The sequence below is a fragment of the Apaloderma vittatum genome, unplaced genomic scaffold, assembly GCF_000703405.1.
Source record: "Apaloderma vittatum isolate BGI_N311 unplaced genomic scaffold, ASM70340v1 scaffold7017, whole genome shotgun sequence".
Classification (NCBI taxonomy): domain Eukaryota; kingdom Metazoa; phylum Chordata; class Aves; order Trogoniformes; family Trogonidae; genus Apaloderma; species Apaloderma vittatum.
The window spans coordinates 2,940-10,235 of NW_009724487.1; the positions used below are offsets into that span (position 1 = coordinate 2,940).

General features: G+C 48.7%; 1 pseudogene; it reads left to right on the top strand.

The window, feature by feature from the left end:
- The window catches only part of LOC104276269, a 62,159-nt pseudogene that overhangs the window by 2,415 nt on the left and 52,448 nt on the right, over positions 1–7,296 (top strand).

Consider the following 7,296-nt stretch of genomic DNA (forward strand, 5'->3'; position numbering starts at 1 on the left):
TTAGAAAATGTAAGAGCAAACAAAATGCCCATTCTCAGTCCACGTTCTCTTTCCATGATGTAAATCACAATAGGGGTGTAATTGGGCAGGTTGGTCAGTGTGGCCAGTAATGGCTCTGCAGGGGTCGCTGCGATTTCTGCTAGATGAACTCAGCTTATTTTTTCGTAAAAGCAAAAAAAAAGCACAGAAGTTCGCCGGAACTTTATAGCTTTCTTCATTGTTCGGAATAAATCAAGGAGGGAAAAGGCTAAAACGGTAGGAATAATGGGGTTGGGGTTTTTATTATGTTTTTCTCAAAATACGTATGTTTTCTGTTTAGCAGAGGAAGGGCACGAGGGATAGACTTGAAGTGGATGAGGAAATACAGAATAAGGACACTGCAGGGAATAAAAAGAAAAAAAAAGAAGGGAGTTTTGCAGAAGGATGAGGGAGAAGCATGTGTGTGCACGTGTGTGCCTGCGGTCCCGGTTTGCAGGGCACCGAAATCTCCTCGCGGTGTCCAAACGTGTCCTGCTGAGCTCTGAGCTTGAGGGAGTTGCTCGCTGAATTCCGCAGGATGTCTGCAGATCAGAGGCATCAGGCTTAGTAGGAAATCTTTGTGCAGAGAGACCTCAGAGATGTGAGGCTCTGCAGCGAGCGGATGCGCGAAGGTGGGAAGGGAAGGGGGATCTGCCCGCCCGAGTTTCCGAAGCTCCGGCGTCCCCCCCAGACCCGCTGGGACCGGTGCTGAACCACCGCGGCTTCTGATGTGCGCCAGGGGAACCAGACCTTTCTGTGGCGCCAAGTTGCACAAGTTATTTATGCTCCTGGTTTGTCTTTCAGGATCCCTTTTTAGGTTTTTGGCCTAAAAGTTTAATTTGAGGTGCACGGTGTTTGAAAATTCTATCTAGAGCTTACAGATTAAAGCTGTTTTTTTTCCAAATACTGTCGACTTTCTCTTGGGTTTGCTGTCTGGCTCTCTCAGGCTCTTCTCTAAACTTGATCTACAGCACAGCTTATTTTGCTTAATGGAACACTGAATGCTTTGAACTCCCTGTATTTAGGAGTGAAGGCAGAATCCGTTTTAATGGCAATCAAGGAAAGCAAATGTGTGCAATTACATGTAGATCTTTGCTCAAGTACAAGAGCTGCTTTTCAGTGTAAATGCAGATTTATCAGATCTCATGACGTTGCTCATTTGAGGATTGCCTTGATGTTCTAACTAATGGAGTCAAGTGACTTTCTTAAGCCCCCAGACCTCACGGGGCATGGCAGAGGAGCGTGGGAAATTCAAAAAATGGAACTTCAACGATTTGACTACAAGATGAACAACAAGGCAGTTGCAGAAACTTCATTGGATTAAAAGATCTTGTGGTCTAGTGGGGATTTCTTTGTTTTTATTTTAGCTCTTGGGTTGCTAGTGGTTGCATTCACTTGAAAGTGTTGCAGAAGCCTGCAGGGATTTTTCAAAACAGAAGGAAAAAAAAAAAAGGCACTGCAGCTGTAAATTAGCTGTGAAATTACGGGAGCTCTGCTTTTGCAGCACGAGAGGAAAGCATCCCTGATAGGAAAGTTTGGAATGTGGAATTAGCTGGAAAAGAGCTGTATAACCCGTCAGAAGCTGTGGTCTCCCAGTTTTGCCGGTGTGTTAACACAGATAAATACCGGTGCTGACTGAAAGCCCCGGCGTGTGTTGCTAACTTTATCCGTGGCCCTTCCATCGGGCCGTTATTTTGGTTTATTAGCAGGCGTCGTGCTGTTACTTGTTCCTTTTTTTCCTCTTCAGATCCAGGTGATCAGTTTTGTCACTGAGCAGAACTGGGATTCCCTGGAAGTGTTCGATGGAGGAGATAACACCGCCACCATGCTGGGAAGTTTCTCTGGTGCGTGTTCAGCGTCGTGCTCGGTGGAGCCCAGCCATGTGTGTTTAATTCCCGTTCACGTCAGCTGGACTTAAGCACGGACATAAAACTAAGCCTATGCTTAAGTGCTTCCAAACCTTGGAATAGATTTAAGCAGGTGCTTAAAGGGAGCCGTGTGCTTTGTTGAATGGGGAGTGTGACTGCTGTCTTCCTGCAGAAGGTGAGGGTAGAGAGCCTTAAACACAAAGCCAAGAGGCCAGGGTTGGGGGTTTTTTTGCAGAAGCCCACAAGCACTTCCACAGCCTGGAGTTCCCACCGCAGGTGGGGTTAGCTCAGACCACTGCACGTGACAGGTTGACCTAACCTGGCTGATTGGCACCGAAAATGGATGAAGGGTTTCAAAACAGCTTTTGTTTTGCTGTGCAGTAGAGGCTGTGGCTTATGGCAGAGCAGGGAGTAGAAAGCCGCCCAAAAGCCTTGTAAAGCTTTCCGATAGCAGAGCCACTTGCAAACCACTGGCCCTGATTCCTGCTTATTTAAGGAACAAATGTGTTCAGAGTGGTTTGAGGTTGGTAAGGAGAAGGGTTATGTGTCTGGGACAGAACTGCCTTGACCTGGCGCTGCACGAGCTTGCAGGGGAGGAGGCAGGAGAAGGACTCCAGACCTTGCACTCCACCTGCGCTGTTTCTCGTCACCGGTTCCCTTCGTGACAGCTTTTAGACTGTCTGGTCTGTAGGTGGTAAAATCTTCCCATGATGAAATCCAGCAGTAGGCTTTGAAAGGGCCATTGCAGAGAGGCCTTGGGTGTTTCTCACTTGGCCTCATTAGAACCTGATCAGAACCAACAGAGCTTGTTAAGTTAAAGGAATTTCTGTTCTCAGCCTCTTCTACAGCTAGTCTCCCAGGACACGGAGGAGGAAAAAAGAATCCTCTTCAGTATCCTTAAACCTCTTGTTTTCCCAGGGACTACAGTGCCTGCGCTGCTCAACAGCACTTCAAACCAGCTCTATCTGCATTTCTATTCGGATATCAGCGTCTCTGCTGCCGGCTTTCACCTGGAATACAAAAGTAAGAGCAATTCAGCCTTGATCTCGCAGTTCCTCTGAGCGATGGGGAAATAGTTACGCAGCCATTGCCCTGTAGAAGTGGAAGCTGCTTAGTGGGGAAGGAGCAGGGAGCTTTAAGGCCAACGCTTGTGTGGTTCCCCCCTCTCCAGCTGCAGCGGGAGTGAGCGTTACGTGGAGAAGAGCTGCAGCGAGGGAGGTGTGGGGTCCTGGGGTGACCCTCATCTTGCTGCCGATACAATTTATAGCACCTCTTTGGTTTCTGTGTTGTAGCACAAGGAGGAGTTGCGGAGGCCAGAATAGTAAAATTTCATGGAGAGTTGGCCTGTTCCACACAGTGCTGTAATCTTTGCTTGGGTAGTGCACGATGCGTTACGGGTTGTGCTGACATCCCGGCAGAATGGCAGCGCTTTGCTTCTGGCGGGTCTAATGCAGGGCTGCGTTCAGTTCTTGGATATCCAGACCTGAGAACATCATTATATGTGATGATATATAGAGAGACAGTATTTAAAAAAAAAAATCCTCGGTGGTGAGAGAGCAAACCTGACTAAAAGCGAAAGATGTGGCAGAGGAGAAAGCATCTTGGGAAAGGGCTGTCGGCTTTGGGTCAGAACACCAAAAATTCATTCTCTCCCACATCTGCGTTTGGATTCCTGTTGGAGCAGACGTGTTCAGGAGAGGTGTGCTACAGCCAGGCTGCAGTGGGTCACGGTGGCGGGAGTCGTTACCTCGATGATGTGCAGAGGGCTTGAATTATTCACGCGCAGCCCAGCCGGCGTACGGGCGAGCAGGTGCAGAATGGCAGCTCCCGGCTCTGCTCAGCGCATCTAAATTGAATGTTTAGCTTGCAGTCAGGAAAGCAAGCAGGCGTGGGCATTTGCAGCGTACTAAAGACGGGGGTGTGAGGGGGCTGGGAGCCAGGCTGGCCTCTGTGCAGCCCTCGGGGGACCAGTTAATGCCTGGTGCTGGGCTGGCTCTGTTCCTGCCTCGGTCGCCGTGATGGGCAGCTGATGAGAGATGCGCTGGGACTGCTATCTCTGGTCATGCAATCTTCCTTGGGGCAATGCAAACATAATTGTTTCTTGCTGGACACCGTGTCTGATAATTGGTTCTGATCACAGATCTTGTGTTTGACTCTGAAGCCAACCAATGTTCTATTTATGTTTTTTTTCCAGAGCAGCAAATGGATTTGAAAGTGCATTTCATTTTGTAAAGTGTCCACAGAAATAGCATAGCTGTTTGACTGCAGAGACTGTGTGCTTTTAGAGGGCCAACTAGTACCAAGCTTTCCAGTTTTCACTGGGTTTCAGGTTTGAAACTATGCCTGTTGATGGATCCAGCAAGATTATGGCAACCAACAAGATCGGGGAGAGAAAGTGTGCCCCAGATTGCTCTCTGGGAGCTGGAGACATGGATGTTGCTTTCAAAATTCTCTTGCTGTGACTCTTTTTTCTCTATTTCTGTTTCAATCAATAAGTTCTTTGAGGATCGTATTAGCCTGTTGCAACAATCATGTTCAGGTTTTTCATGAGGCTTAGGATTATCAGGCTTGTTTGGTTTCTTTGCTGAGCAAATTAATAGGTGTTGATTTTCAGGGCAGCTGGAAATAATGTATTTTTGCTTTGCTTGTGCAATTGGATTTCATGGCTCTGAGCCCCAGGTTTTGTCTTTGTTCGGTTAGAGCTGCTGCAAGGAAGTTTGGAGAGATGAGCCAAAACACCAGAGTTTGTTTCCCCGACTTTCTCCCTCACTGGATTCCTCAAGCAAAGCTCTTGTCTCTGCATGCTCAAAAGCCAAAGCAGAGCAAGAACCCTTTAGGACTGAGTGAAACTCGGTGCTCACTGATCCGGTGCGAGGTTACTTGAAGCTATTTTCTCTCGTGTCTCTCTGAAGGTCAGGCAGTACAGCCATGTGTGGGGCAGGACCACGTGTTTTCACGCTGGGATGTGTGATTTGGGCTTCAGGAGGAGAGCCGGCATCTCTCCTCTCGTTTCTCTTTTTCCTTCTGCTCTCAGCTCAGCCCGCAGACGCTGGAGTTGAAGCTGAGCGTTAGCCCTTGCAGTGCTGCAGAAGGTTATCTTGCCGTGGCAGCTGCCAGCACCGAGAGCGAGGGAGGCAGCTGAGCGCGGTGGGTGCGAGGACGCCTGTCTTGCTTCTCTCTCCGTTTGGGGCTGCTGAAGGAAGAGGGGGTGGCACGTGGGTAAAGGAGAGCACGTCACCCAACGCACAACCTCAGGGCTTGTTAGTTGTGTTTGCAGGAGGAAATTCCCAGTCGTGAATGTAGCTCAGATGGAAATGGGATTGAATGAAATTTCCGTAGGCTGCTCTGCAGACGAGGACTGGCCGCGCTGTTTGTAAATTCAGTCTGTAATTGAAACGAGAAGAACAGGGTCGGAGAACGAGACGATGCTGCTTCTGCCCAGAAAGGGGCAAATAACATCCAGCACATACCGTCTGCCCTTGGGGGCAGTAGCTAGTTCTCTCTTGTGTCTTCTCCGATCCTCAGTCAGATGCTGCCAGCCTGGCAAAGGCGCACGTGGCGTAACAGGAATAGGGACCTCTCGGATAGAGGCGTGTTTGGGTCTGGGAACCGCTGGATTGAGTCAGTTGTTCTGGAGCAGATGTGCTGCTGGAGATGCAGCTCTTCCATCCGGTCGTTAGGGTCCAGTGAAGAACGGTATTGGCTACAAATCACACAGTCATGCGTGATACCTTTGTACGCGAAGAACAGCAAGTTCCACCTAAAGAGAGGGCACCAGACGCGAATGCCTCGGGCTCCTGGCCGTTCCCTGTGACCCAGGGACGTGCCGCACAGTCAGGGGTGTCCTCGTGGAAGAACCCAAAGGCCACAGGACTTTCTCAGCCTGTGGTGGAGGAGGCTGATAAACAGGGGAGTGGGCTGAAATGAAGATGTGTGTTTCCATTCCGTCTGCTTTCAGCCGGAGCACTCATCTCGCTCTTGCCTTCGCAGCCGTCGGTCTGTCCAGCTGCCCGGAGCCCCCCGTCCCTGGGAACGGCCTGAAGATCGGTGAACGCTACTTAGTGAACGACGTCGTCTCCTTCCAGTGCGAACCAGGTTACGCGCTTCAGGTATCGGGGGCATTTTCCACCAAGAAGGATGAGGACACACACCTGAGATGCAGGGGGACCCTCCAAACCCTGTGTCCTGTTCTCCTCTCCTCCAGGGCCACTCTCACATCTCCTGCATGCCGGGCACTGTCCGCCGCTGGAATTACCCACCGCCGCTTTGCATCGGTAGGACTCTGGCTGTTTTGTACCTAGCAGATATCTTAGCACTTTTTTCTATTTAAAAAAAAAGGAGGAGGGGGAAATAAAAAGGTAAAGGTCTGAGTTGGAGAAATGCAGTTTGGTTGTGGAAGTGAGGTACTGTGGAAAAAACCTGCGTTTGTTGTGGGGGAAATTTCAACAAGAAAGTCCCGCTGGGCTGCCCAGAATGCTTTATTTTGGATGTTAAAAATGTGGCTATAGTGTAAAATGCAAAATGCAATTAAAAAAAGGTTTCCTCGACAAAAATCTTTTCAAAAGGGAAAGCCTGAAGCATCTTTATACTGACAGAAGGCTGGTTTTAGGGGTTGAGGGGTTTTTTTCCATCTTAAGCAGAGATCTGCAGACTGTGATTTCATAAAATACATCTTGATGTCACTAAAACTGCATCTTTTACTGGAAGCCTCCTTCCCCTCCCAGTATCTCCCCAAATGCATCCCTTGGTACCCTGCTGTCCCCGCTTTGGTGTCCAGCAAGTCCTCTGTGACCAGCAAGCCCAGGTCACTTCTCCAGGTGTCGGTTTGCCCCTGACAGCCTCCTAGGAGTGGGGCTGAGCCTGCGGTGTGTTTCAGGCTTTAAGAGAAAAAGACTGGGCAGTTGTTTTCCACTGTGAAAGAATTAAGCCCTAGGAGAAGCCTAGGAGGCACAGAGGTAAAGAGAACTTGCTGGAGTTTGGGGTTTTTTGATTATTTTCAATATTTTGCTTTTAGCAAATCTAGATGTTTAATATTCATATTACACATTTTACAGCTTTGAGAGAGACATTTATGCATTTAATAGCTTTAGTTAACAGTTATTTCAGGCTCCTGCTGCTCTAGCTTACATCATTTTGCTTTAAAGCAATTATAAGAGCTAACAGTTCTTTTATCCGATGATCTGCAGGCCAGAAATAAATACAGAGACATCTGCAGCAGAATGACTGAGCTAAAGGACTCGTGCCCATGGGAGCTGCTCTGAAGGGAAGCAGAAGCCCTTCAGCTCAGCGTTAGAGTTGAAGGGTTCCCAGCCTGGAGGAGCATCTCAGTATTACCATCTCGCTAACGATTAGCTGAGCAACTACCAGTTTGATGTTTTCTTCTTTTAATGAGCATCAGTTACGTGGTTCA